We start from the raw sequence: 15,370 nt of genomic DNA, 5'->3' as shown, positions 1-15,370 counted from the left end.
TAGCGGTGTAGATATTTCCATGTTCATACAGTTAGCGGTGTAGATATTTCCATGTTCATACAGATGGTGGTGTAGATATTTACATGTACATACAGATGGCGGTGTAGATATTTCCATGTTCATACAGATGGCGGTGTAGATATTTCCATGTTCATACAGATAGCGGTGTACCTATTTCCATGTTCACGCAGATAGCGGTTTAGATATTTCCATGTTCATACAGATAGCGGTGTAGATATTTCCATGTTCAAACAGATGGCGGTGTAGATATATCCAAGTTCATACCGATAGCGGTGTAGACATTTCCATGTTCATACATTTAGCGGTGTAGATATTTCCATGTTCATACAGATGGCGGTGAAGATATTTATATGTCCATACAGATGGCGGTGTAGATATTTCCATGTTTGTACGGATGGCAGTGTAGATATTTCCATGTTCTTACAGGTGGCGGTGTAAATATTTCCATGTTTATACAGCTAGCAGTGTAGTTATTTCCATGTTAATAGAGATAGCGGTGTAGATATTTCCATTGATATACAGATAGCTGTGTAGATATTTGCATGTTCATACAGATATCGGTGTAGATATTTCCATGTTCATACAGATAGCGGTCTAGATATTTCCAGGTTCATACCAATAGCGGTGTAGACATTTCCATGTTCGTACAGTTAGCGGTGTAGATATTTCCATGTTCATACAGATGGCGGTGTAGATATTAACATGTTCATACAGATGGCGGTGTATATATTTCCATGTTTGTACGGATGTCATTGTAGATATTTCCATGTTCATACAGGTGGCGGTGTAGATATTTCCATGTTTATACAGATAGCAGTGTAGTTATTTCCATGTTTATAGAGACAGCTGTGTAGATATTTCCATTGATATACAGATAGCTGTGTAGATATTTGCATGTTCATACAGATAGCGGTGTAGATATTTCCATGTTCGTACAGATAGCGGTGTAGATATTTCCATGTTCATACAGATAGCGGTGTAGATATTTCCATGTTCATACAGATAACGGTGTAGATATTTCCATGTTCATACAGATATCGGTGCAGATATTTCCATGTTCATACAGTTAGTGGTGTAGATATTTCCATGTTCATACAGATGGCGGTGTAGATATTTCCATGTTCATACAGATGGCGGTATAGATATTTCCATGTTCGTACAGTTGGCGGTGTAGATATTTCCATGTTCATAGAGATGGCGTTGTAGATATTTCCATGTTTATGCAGATAGCGGTATAGATATTTCCATGTTTATACAGATGGTGGTGTAGATATTTCCATGTTTAAAGAGATGGCGGTCTAGACATTTCCATGTTTACAGAGATAGTGGTGTAGTTATTTCCAAGTTTATAGAGAGAGCGTTGTAGATATTTCCATGTTTATACAGATAGCGGTGTAGATATTTCTATGTTTATACAGATAGCAGTGTAGATATTTCCATGTTTATAGAGATAGTGTTGTAGATAATTTCAATTTCATACAGAGAGCAGTGTAGATATTTCCATGTTCATACAGAGGACGGTGTAGATATTTCCATGTTTATAGGGATGGCGGTGTAGATATTTTCACGTTTACACAGATGGCGGTGGAGATATTTCCATGTTTACACAGATAGCGGTGTAGACATTTCCATGTTTACACAGATAGCGGTGTGGATATTTCCAGGTTTATGCAGATAGCAGTGTAGATATTTCCATGTTTATACAGATAGCGGTGTGGATATTTCCATGTTTATTCAGATAGCGGTGCGGATATTTACATGTTTATACAGATAGTTGGGCAGTTTTTCCATGTTTATACAGATAGCGGTGTATATATTTCCATCTTAATACAGATGGCGGTGTAGATATTTCCATGATGGTACAGATGGCGGTGTAGATATTTCCATGTTCACACAGATGGCGGTGTAGATATTTCGAAGTTTATAGAGATAGCGCTGTAGTTATTTCCATATTTATAGAGAAATCTGTGTAGATATTTCCATGTATATTCAGATAGCTGTGTAGATATTTCCATGTTCATGCAGATTACGGTGTAGATATTTCCATGTTCATCCAGATGCCGGTGTACATATATCCATGTTCATACAAATGGCGGTGAAGATATTTCCATGCTCATACAGATGGCGGTGTAGGTATTTCCATGTTCATACAAATGGCGGTGTAGATATTTCCATGTTCATAGAGATGGCGGTGTAGATATTTCCAGGTTCATACAAATGGCGGTGTAGGTATTTCGATGTTCATAGAGATGGCGGTGTAGATAATTCCATGTTTATACAGATAGCAGTGTAGTTATTTCCATGTTTGTAGAGATACCATTCTGGATATTTCCATTGATATACAGATAGCTGTGTAGATATTTGCATGTTCATACAGTTAGCGGTGTAGATATTTCCATGTTCATACAGATGGCGGTGTGGATATTTACATGTTGATACAGATGGCGGTGTAGATATTTCCATGTTCATACAGATAGCGGTGTAGATATTTCCATGTTCATACAGATAGCGGTGTAGATATTTATATGTTCATACAGATAGCGGTGTAGATATTTCCATGTTCATACCAATAGCGGTGTAGACATTTCCATGTTCATACATTTAGCGGTGTAGATATTTCCATGTTCATACAGATGGCGGTGAAGATATTTACATGTTCATACAGATGGCGGTGTAGATATTTCCATGTTTGTACGGAAGGCAGTGTAGATATTTCCATGTTCATACAGGTGGCGGTGTAGATATTTTCATGTTTATACAGATAGCAGTGTAGTTATTTCCATGTTAATAGAGAGTCGTTGTAGATATTTCCACTGATATACAGATAGCTGTGTAGATATTTGTATGTTCATACAGATAGCGGTGTAGATATTTCCATGTTCATACAGATAGCGGTGTAGCTATTTCCATGTTCATACAGATAGCGGTGTAGATATTTCTATGTTCATACAAATAACGGTGTAGATATTTCCATGTTCATACAGACAGCGGTGTAGATATTTCCATGTTCATACAGTTAGCGGTGTAGATATTTCCATGTTCATACAGATGGCGTTGTAGATATTTACATGTTCATACAGATGGCGGTATAGATTTTCCATGTTCTTACAGATGGCGGTGTAGATATTTCCATGTTCATAGAGATAGCGGTGTAGATATTTCCATGTTTAAGCAGATAGCGGTATAGATATTTCCATGTTCATACCAATAGCGGTGTAGATATTTCCATGTTCATACAGTTAGCGGTGTAGATATTTCCATGTTCATTCAGATGGCGGTGTAGATATTTACATGTCCATACAGATGGCGGTGTAGATATTTCCATGTTCGTACGGATGGCAGTGTAGATATTTCCATGTTCATACAGGTGGCGGTGTAGATATTTCCCTGTTTATACAGATAGCAGTGTAGTTATTTCCATCTTTATAGAGATAGCAGTGTAGGTATTTCCATTGATATACAGATAGCTGTGTAGATATTTGCATGTTCATACAGATAGCGGTGTAGATATTTCCATGTTCGTAGAAATAGCGGTTTAGATATTTCCATCTTCATACAGATAACGGTGTAGATATTTGTATGTTCATACAGATAGCGGTGTAGATATTTCCATGTTCATACAGTTAACGGTGTAGATATTTCCATGCTCGTACAGATGGCGCTGTAGATATTTACAAGTTCATACAGATGGCAGTGTAGATATTTCCATGTTCGTACAGATGGCGGTGTAGGTATTTCCATGTTTATACTCATAGCGGTGTAGATATTTCCATATTTATACAGATAACCGTGTAGATATTTCCTTGTTTATAGAGATAGTGGTGTAGATAATTTCAATTTTATACAGATAGCAGTGTAGATATTTCCAAGTTCATATAGTTAGTGGTGTAGATATTTCCAGGTATATAGAGATTGCGGTGTAGATATTTCCATGTTCATCCAGATGGCGGTGTAGATATTTCCATGTTCATACAGATGGCGGTTAAGATATTTCCATGTTCATACAGATGGCGGTGTAAATATTTCCATGTTCATAGAAATGGCCGTGTAAATATTTCCATGTTCATAGAGATGGCGTTGTAGATATTTCCACGTTCATACCAATGGCGGTGTAGATATTTCCATGTTCATATAGATGTCGGTGTAGATATTTCCTTGTTTATACAGATAGCAGTGAAGTTATTTCCATGTTTATAGAGATAGCAGTGTAGATATTTCCATTGATATAGAGAGAGCTGTGAAGATATTTGCATGTTCATACAGATAGCGGTGTAGATATTTCCATGTTCATACAGATAGCGGTGTAGATATTTCCATGTTCATACAGATAGCGGTGTAGATATTTCCATGTTCATACAGATAGCGGTGTAGATATATCCATGCTCATACAGATAGCGGTGTAGATATTTCCATGTTCATACAGTTAACGGTGTAGATATTTCCATGTTTATAGAGATAGTGGTGTAGTTATTTCCAAGTTTATAGAGACAGCGTTGTAGATATTTCCATGTTTATACAGATAGCGGTGAAGATATTTCCATGTTTATACACATAGCGGTGTAGATATTTCCATGTTCATAGAGATGGCGGTGTAGATATTTCCATGTTCATACAAATGGCCGTGTAGATATTTCAATGTTCATAGAGATGGCGGTATAGATATTTCAATATTTATAGAGATAGCAGTGTAGTTATTTCCATGTTTATAGAGAAAGCAGTGTAGATATTTCCATTGACATACAGATAGCTGTGTAGATATTTGCATGTTCATAGAGATAGCGGTGCAGATATTTGCATGTTCATAGAGATAGCGGAGTAGATATTTCCATGTTCATACAGATAGCGGTGTAGATATTTCCATGTTCATACAGATAGCGGTGTAGATATTTCCATGTTCATACAGATAGCGGTGTAGATATTTCCATGTTCATACAGTTAGCGGTGTAGATATTCCCATGTTCATACTGATGGCGGTGTAGATATTTACATGTACATACAGATGGCGGTGTAGATATTTCCATGTTCGTACAGTTAGCGGTGTAGGTATTTGCATGTTCATACAGATAGCGGTGTAGATATTTCCATGTTCATACAGATATCGGTGTAGATATTTCCATGTTCAAACCAATAGCGGTGTAGACATTTCCATGTTCATACAGATAACGTTGTAGATATTTACATGTTCATACAGATGGCGGTGTAGATATTTCCATGTTCGTACAGATAGCGGTGTAGATATTTGCATGTTCATACAGATAGCGGTGTAGATATTTCCATGTTCATACAGATAGCGGTGTAGATATTTCCATGTTCAAACCAATAGCGGTGTAGACATTTCCATGTTCATACAGATAACGGTGTAGATATTTCCATGTTCATACAAATGGCGGTGTAGATATTTCCATGTTCATAGAGATGGCAGTGTAGATATTTCCAGGTTCATACAAATGGCGGTGTAGATATTTCCATGTTCATAGAGATAGCCGTGTAGATATTTCCATGTTTATACAGTTAGCAGTGTAGATATTTCCATGTTTATGGAGATACCAGCCTGGATATTTCCATTGATATACAGATAGCTGTGTAGATATTTGCATGTTCATACAGATAGCGGTGTAGATATTTCCATGTTCATACAGATAGCGGTGTAGGTATTTGCATGTTCATACCAATAGCGGTGTAGACATTTCCATGTTCATACATTTAGCGGTGTTGTTATTTCCATGTTCATACAGATGGCGGTGAAGATACTTACATGTTCATACAGATGGCGGTGTAGATATTTCCATGTTTGTACGGATGGCAGTTTAGATATTTCGAAGTTTATAGAGATAGCGCTTTAGTTATTTCCATATTTATAGAGAAATCTGTGTAGATATTTCCATGTATATTCAGATAGCTGTGTAGACATTTCCATGTTCTTGCAGATAGCGGTGTAGATATTTCCATGTTCATCCAGATGCCTGTGTACATATATCCATGTTCATACAGATGGTGGTGAAGATATTTTCATGTTCATACAGATGTTGGTGTAGATATTTCCATGTTCATACAAATGGCGGTGTAGATATTTCCATGTTCATAGAGATGGAGGTGTAGATATTTCCATGTTTATACAAATGGCGGTGTAGATATTTCCATGTTCATAGAGATGGTGGTGTAGATATTTCCATATTTACAGAGATAGCAGTGTAGATATTTCCATTGACATACAGATAGCTGTGTAGATATTTGCATGTTCATAGAGATAGCGGTGTAGATATTTGCATGTTCATAGAGATAGCGGTGTAGATATTTCCATGTTCATACAGATAGCGGTGTAGATATTTCCATGTTCATACAGATAGCGGTGTAGATATTAACATGTTCATACCAATAGCGGTGTAGACATTTCCATGTTCATACATTTAGTGGTGTAGATATTTCCATGTTCATACAGATGGCGGTGAAGATATTTATATGTTCATACAGATGGCGGTGTAGAAATTTCCATGTTTGTACGGATGGCAGTGTAGATATTTCCATGTTCATACAGGTGGCGGTGTATGTATTTCCATGTTTATACAGATAGCAGTGTAGTTATTTCCATTTTAATGGAGATAGCTGGGTAGATATTTCCATTGATATACAGATAGCTGTGTAGATATTTGCATGTTCATACAGGTAGCGGTGTAGATATTTCCATGTTCCTACAGATAGCGGTGTAGATATTTCCATCTTCATACAGATAGCGGTGTAGATATTTCCATGTTCATACAGTTTGCGGTGTAGATATTTCCATGTTCATACAGATGGTGGTGTAGATATTTCCATGTTCATACAGATAGCGGTGTAGATATTTCCATGTTCATATAGATAGCGGTGTAGATATTTCCATGTTCATACAGATAGCGGTGTAGATATTTCCATGTTCATACAGATGGTGGTGTAGATATTTACATGCTCGTACCAATGGCGGTGTAGATATTTCCATGTTCATAGAGATGGCAGTGTAGATATTTCCAGGTTCATACAAATGGCGGTGTAGATATTTCCATGTTCATAGTGATGGCCGTGTAGGTATTTCCATGTTTATACAGATAGCAGTGTAGATATTTCCATGTTTATGGAGATACCAGTCTGGATATTTCCATGTTCATACAGATAGCTGTGTAGATATTTGCATGTTCATACAGATAGCGGTGTAGATATTTCCATGTTCATACAGATAGCGGTGTAGATATTTCCATGTTCATACCAATAGCGGTGTAGACATTTCCATGTTCATACATTTAGCGGTGTTGGTATTTCCATGTTCATACAGATGGCGGTGAAGATATTTACATGTTCATACAGATGGCGGTGTAGATATTTCCATGTTTGTACGGATGGCAGTGTAGATATTTCGAAGTTTATAGAGATAGCGCTTTAGTTATTTCCATATTTATAGAGAAATCTGTGTAGATATTTCCATGTATATTCAGATAGCTGTGTAAACATTTCCATGTTCATGCAGATAGCGGTGTAGATATTTCCATGTTCATCCAGATGCCTGTGTACATATATCCATGTTCATACAGATGGTGGTGAAGATATTTCCATGTTCATACAGATGTTGGTGTAGATATTTCCATGTTCATACAAATGGCGGTGTAGATATTTCCATGTTCATAAGGATGGTGGTGTAGATATTTCCATGTTTATACAAATGGCGGTGTAGATATTTCCATGTTCATAGAGATGGCGGTGTAGATATTTCCATATTTACAGAGATAGCAGTGTAGATATTTCCATTGACATACAGATAGCTGTGTAGATATTTGCATGTTCATAGAGATAGCGGTGTAGATATTTGCATGTTCATAGAGATAGCGGTGTAGATATTTCCATGTTCATACAGATAGCGGTGTAGATATTTCCATGTTCATACAGATAGCGGTGTAGATATTTACATGTTCATACCAATAGCGGTGTAGACATTTCCATGTTCATACATTTAGCGGTGTAGATATTTCCATGTTCATACAGATGGCGGTGAAGATATTTATATGTTCATACAGATGGCGGTGTAAAAATTTCCATGTTTGTACGGATGGCAGTGTAGATATTCCCATGTTCATACAGGTGGCGGTGTATATATTTCCATGTTTATACAGATAGCAGTGTAGTTATTTCCATGTTAATGGAGATAGCTGTGTAGATATTTCCATTGATATACAGATAGCTGTGTAGATATTTGCATGTTCATACAGATAGCGGTGTAGATATTTCCATGTTCCTACAGATAGCGGTGTAGATATTTCCATGTTCATACAGATAGCGGTGTAGATATTTCCATGTTCATACAGATAACGGTGTAGATATTTCCATGTTCATACAGACAGCGTTGTAGATATTTCCATGTTCATACAGTTTGCGGTGTAGATATTTCCATGTTCATACAGATGGCGGTGTAGATATTTCCATGTTCATACAGATAGCGGTGTAGATATTTCCATGTTCATATAGATAGCGGTGTAGATATTTCCATGTTCATACAGATCGCGGTGTAGATATTTCCATGTTCATACAGATGCTGGTGTAGATATTTACATGTTCGTACAAATGGCGGTGTAGATATTTCCATGTTCATAGAGATGGCAGTGTAGATATTTCCAGGTTCATACAAATGGCGGTGTAGATATTTCCATGTTCATAGAGATGGCCGTGTAGATATTTCCATGTTTATACAGATAGCAGTGTAGATATTTCCATGTTTATGGAGATACCAGTCTGGATATTTCCATTGATATACAGATAGCTTTGTAGATATTTGCATGTTCATACAGATAGTGGTGTAGATATTTCCATGTTCATACAGATAGCGGTGTAGATATTTCCATGTTCATACCAATAGCGGTGTAGTCATTTCCATGTTCATATATTTAGCGGTGTTGGTATTTCCATGTTCATACAGATGGCGGTGAAGATATTTACATGTTCATACAGATGGCGGTGTAGATATTTCCATGTTTGTACGGATGGCAGTGTAGATATTTCGAAGTTTATAGAGATAGCGCTTTAGTTATTTCCATATTTATAGAGAAATCTGTGTAGATATTTCCATGTATATTCAGATAACTGTGTAGACATTTCCATGTTCATGCAGATAGCGGTGTACATATTTCCATGTTCATTCAGATGCCTGTGTACATATATCCATGTTCATACAGATGGTGGTGAAGATATTTCCATGTTCATACAGATGTTGGTGTAGATATTTCCATGTTCATACGCATGGCGGTGTAGATATTTCCATGTTCATAGAGATGGTGGTGTAGATATTTCCATGTTTATACAAATGGCAGTGTAGATATTTCCATGTTCATAGAGATGGCGGTGTAGATATTTCCATATTTACAGAGATATCAGTGTAGATATTTCCATTGACATACAGATAGCTGTGTAGATATTTGCATGTTCATAGAGATAGCGGTGTAGATATTTGCATGTTCATAGAGATAGTGGTGTAGATATTTCCATGTTCATACAGATAGTGGTATAGATATTTCCATGTTGATCCAAATGCCAGTGTAGATATATCCAAGTTCATACAGATGGCGGTGAAGATATTTCAATGTTCATACAGATGGCGGTGTAGATATTTCCAGGTTCATACAAATGGCGGTGTAGATATTTCCATGTTCATAGAGACGGCGGTGTAGATATTTCCATGTTCATACAAATGGCGGTGTAGTTATTTCCATGTTCATAGAGATGGCGGTTTAGATATTTCCATGTTTATACAGATAGCAGTGTAGTTATTTCCATGTTTATAGAGATAGTGGTGTAGATAATTTCAATTTTATACAGATAGCTGTGTAGATATTTGCATGTTCATACAGATAGCGGTGTAGATATTTCCATGTTCATTCAGATAGCGTTGTAGGTATTTCCGTATTCATACAGAGAGCAGTGTAGATATTTCCATGTTCATGCAGAATGCGGTGTAGATATTTCCATGTTCATACCAATAGCGGTGTAGATATTTCCGAGTCCATACAGTTAGCGTTGTAGATATTTCCATGTTCATACAGATGGCGGTGTAGATACTTACATGTTCATACAGATGGCGGTGTATATATTTACATGTTCGTACGGATGGCAGTGTAGTTATTTCCATTTTCATACTGGTGGCGGCGTAGATATTTCCATGTTTATACAGATAGCAGTGTAGTTATTTCCATGTTTATAGAGATAGCAGTGTAGATATTTCCATTGATATACAGATAGCTGTGTAGATATTTGCATGTTCATACAGATTGCGGTGTAGATATTTCCATGTTCGTACAGATAGCGGTGTAGATATTTCCATGTTCGTACAGATTGCTTTGTAGATATTTCCATGTTCATACAGATAACGGTGTAGATATTTCCATGTTCATACAGATAGCGGTGTAGATATTTCCATGTTCATACAGTTAGCGGTGTAGATATTTCCATGTTCATACAGATGGCGGTGTAGATATTTACATGTTCATACAGATGGCCGTGTAGATATTTCCATGTTCATACAGATGGCGGTGTAGATATTTCCATGTTCATAGAAATGGCGGTGTAGATATTTACATGTTCATAGAGATGGCGGTGTAGATATTTCCATGTTCATACAGATGGCGGTGAAGATATTTCCATGTTCATACAGATGGCTGTGTAGATATTTCCATGTTCATAGAGATGGCGGTGTAGATATTTCCATGTTGATACAGATAGCAGTGTAGTTATTTCCATGTTTATAAAGATAGCAGTGTAGATATTTCCATTGATATACAGATAGCGGTGTAGATATTTCCATGTTCATACTGATAGCGGTGTAGATATTTCCATGTTCATACAGATAGCAGTGTAGATATTTCCATTTTCGTACAGATAGCGGTGTAGTTATTTCCATGTTCACACAGTTAGCGGTGTAGATATTCCCATGTTCATACAGATGTCGGTGTAGATATTTACATGTTCATACAGATGGCGGTGTAGATATTTCCATGTTCATACGGATGGCAGTGTAGATATTTCTATGTTCATACAAGTGGCGGTGTAAATAATTCCATGTTTATACAGATAGCAGTGTAGTTATTTCCATGTTTACAGAGATAGCAGTGAAGATATTTCCATTGATATACAGATAGCTGTGTAGATATTTGCATGTTCATACAGATAGCGGTGTAGACATTTCCATGTTCATACAGATAGCGGTGTAGAGATTTCCATGTTCATACAGAGAGTGGAGTAGATATTTCCATGTTCATACAGATAGTGGTGTAGATATTTCCATGTTGATCCAAATGCCAGTGTAGATATATCCAAGTTCATACAGATGGCGGTGAAGATATTTCAATGTTCATACAGATGGCGGTGTAGATATTTCCAGCTTCATACAAATGGCGGTGTAGATATTTCCATGTTCATAGAGACGGCGGTGTAGTTATTTCCATGTTCATACAAATGGCGGTGTAGTTATTTCCATGTTCATAGAGATGGCGGTTTAGATATTTCCATGTTTATACAGATAGCAGTGTAGTTATTTTCATGTTTATAGAGATAGTGGTGTAGATAATTTCAATTTTATACAGATAGCTGTTTAGATATTTGCATGTTCATACAGATAGCGGTGTAGATATTTCCATGTTCATTCAGATAGCGTTGTAGGTATTTCCGTATTCATACAGAGAGCAGTGTAGATATTTCCATGTTCATGCAGAATGCGGTGTAGATATTTCCATGTTCATACCAATAGCGGTGTAGATATTTCCGAGTCCATACAGTTAGCGTTGTAGATATTTCCATGTTCATACAGATGGCGGTGTAGATACTTACATGTTCATACAGATGGCGGTGTATATATTTCCATGTTCGTACGGATGGCAGTGTAGTTATTTCCATTTTCATACTGGTGGCGGCGTAGATATTTCCATGTTTATACAGATAGCAGTGTAGTTATTTCCATGTTTATAGAGATAGCAGTGTAGATATTTCCATTGATATACAGATAGCTGTGTAGATATTTGCATGTTCATACAGATAGCGGTGTAGATATTTCCATGTTCGTACAGATAGCGGTGTAGATATTTCCATGTTCATACAGATTGCTTTGTAGATATTTCCATGTTCATACAGATAACGGTGTAGATATTTCCATGTTCATACAGATAGCGGTGTAGATATTTCCATGTTCATACAGTTAGCGGTGTAGATATTTCCATGTTCATACAGATGGCGGTGTAGATATTTACATGTTCATACAGATGGCCGTGTAGATATTTCCATGTTCATACAGATGGCGGTGTAGATATTTCCATGTTCATAGAGATGGCGGTGTAGATATTTATATGTTCATACAGATGGCCGTGTAGATATTTCCATGTTTATACAGATGGTGGTGTAGATATTTCTATGTTTATAGAGATGGCGGTCTAGATATTTCCATGTTTATACAGATAGCGGTGAAGATATTTCCATGTTTATATAGATAGAGGTGTATATATTTTCATGTTTATATAGATAGCAGTGTAGATATTTCCATGTTTATAGATATAGTGGTGTAGATAATTTCAATTTTATAGCGAGAGCAGTGTGGATATTTCCAAGTTCATACAGATAGCGATGTAGATATTTCCGCGTTTATAGAGATGGCGGTGTAGATATTTCCATGTTCATACAGAGGGCGGTGTAGATATTTACATGTTCATACAGATGGCGGTGTAGATATTTCCATGTTCATACATATAGCGGTGTAGATATTTCCATGTTCGTACGGATGGCAGTGTAGATATTTCCATGTTCATAGACATGGCGGTGTAGATATTTCCATGTTTATACAGATAGCAGTGTAGTTATTTCCCTGTTTATAGAGATAGCAGTGTAGATATTTCCATTGATATACAGATAGCTGCGTAGATATTTGCATGGTCATACAGATAGCGGTGTAGATATTTCCATGTTCGTACAGATAGCGGTGTAGATATTTCCACGTTGATACAGATAGCGGTGTAGATATTTCCATGTTCCTACAGATAACGGTGTAGATATTTCCATGTTCATATAGATAGCGGTGTAGATATTTCCATGTTCATACAGTTAGCGGTGTAGATATTAACATGTTCATACAGATGCGGGAAAGATATTTCCATGTTCGTACTGATGGCGGTGTAGATATTTCCATGTTCATAGAGATGGCGGTGTAGATATTTCCATGTTTATGCAGATAGCGGTATAGATATTTCCATGTTTATACAGATGGTGGTGTAGATATTTCCATGTTTATAGAGATGACGGTCTAGATATTTCCAAGTTTACAGAGATAGTGGCGTAGTTATTTCCAAGTTTATAGAGACAGCGTTGTAGATATTTCCATGTTTATACAGATAGTGGTAAAGATATTTCCATGTTTATACAGATAGCGGTGTAGATATTTCCATGTTTATACAGATAGCAGTGTAGATATTTCCATGTTTATACAGATAGCGGTGTAGATATTTCCACGTTTATAGAGATGGCGGTGCAGATATGTCCATGTTCATACAGAGGACGGTGTAGATATTTCCATGTTTATTGGGATGGCGGTGAAGACATTCCCATGTTTACACAGGTAGCGGTGTGGCTATTTCCATGTTTATGCAGATAGCGGTGTAGTTATTTCCTTGTTTATACAGAAAGCGGTGCGGATATTTCCATGTTAATACAGATAGTGGTGCAGATATTTCCATGTTTATACAGATAGCGGTGTAGATATTTCCATCTTAATACAGATGGCGGTGTAGATTCATCCATGTTCATACAGATAGCGTTGTAGATATTTCCATGTTCGTACAGATAGCGGTGCAGATATTTCCATGTTGATACAGATAGGGGTGTAGATATTTCCATGTTCCCACAGATAGCGGTGTAGATATTTCCATGTTCATGCAGATAGCGGTGTAGTTATTTCCATGTTCATCCAGATGCCGGTGTAGATTCATCCATGTTCATACAGATGGCGGTGAAGATATTTCCATGTTCATACAGATGGCTGTGTAGATATTTCCATGTTCATAGAGATGGCGGTGTAGATATTTCCATGTTGATACAGATAGCAGTGTAGTTATTTCCATGTTTATAAAGATAGCAGTGTAGATATTTCCATTGATATACAGATAGCGGTGTAGATATTTCCATGTTCATACAGATAGCGGTGTAGATATTTCCATGTTCATACAGATAGCAGTGTAGATATTTCCATTTTCGTACAGATAGCGGTGTAGTTATTTCCATGTTCACACAGTTAGCGGTGTAGATATTCCCATGTTCATACAGATGTCGGTGTAGATATTTACATGTTCATACAGATGGCGGTGTAGATATTTCCATGTTCGTACGGATGGCAGTGTAGATATTTCCATGTTCATACAAGTGGCGGTGTAGATATTTCCATGTTTATACAGATAGCAGTGTAGTTATTTAAAGGTTTACAGAGATAGCAGTGAAGATATTTCCATTGATATACAGATAGCTGTGTAGATATTTGCATGTTCATACAGATAGCGGTGTAGATATTTCCATGTTCGTACAGATAGCGGTGTAGATATTTCCACGTTGATACAGATAGCGGTGTAGATATTTCCATGTTCCTACAGATAACGGTGTAGATATTTCCATGTTCATATAGATAGCGGTGTAGATATTTCCATGTTCATACAGTTAGCGGTGTAGATATTAACATGTTCATACAGATGCGGGAAAGATATTTCCATGTTCGTACTGATGGCGGTGTAGATATTTCCATGTTCATAGAGATGGCGGTGTAGATATTTCCATGTTTATGCAGATAGCGGTATAGATATTTCCATGTTTATACAGATGGTGGTGTAGATATTTCCATGTTTATAGAGATGACGGTCTAGATATTTCCAAGTTTACAGAGATAGTGGCGTAGTTATTTCCAAGTTTATAGAGACAGCGTTGTAGATATTTCCATGTTTATACAGATAGTGGTAAAGATATTTCCATGTTTATACAGATAGCGGTGTAGATATTTCCATGTTTATACAGATAGCAGTGTAGATATTTCCATGTTTATACAGATAGCGGTGTAGATATTTCCACGTTTATAGAGATGGCGGTGCAGATATGTCCATGTTCATACAGAGGACGGTGTAGATATTTCCATGTTTATTGGGATGGCGGTGAAGACATTCCCATGTTTACACAGATAGCGGTGTGGCTATTTCCATGTTTATGCAGATAGCGGTGTAGTTATTTCCTTGTTTATACAGAAAGCGGTGCGGATATTTCCATGTTAATACAGATAGTGGTGCAGATATTTCCATGTTTATACAGATAGCGGTGTAGATAT

The sequence above is a fragment of the Gorilla gorilla genome, chromosome 19 (genome assembly GCF_029281585.2).
Source record: "Gorilla gorilla gorilla isolate KB3781 chromosome 19, NHGRI_mGorGor1-v2.1_pri, whole genome shotgun sequence".
NCBI classification, from domain to species: domain Eukaryota; kingdom Metazoa; phylum Chordata; class Mammalia; order Primates; family Hominidae; genus Gorilla; species Gorilla gorilla.
The sequence above is the reverse complement of the archived record's forward strand: the minus strand, read 5'-3'. Positions refer to the sequence as shown.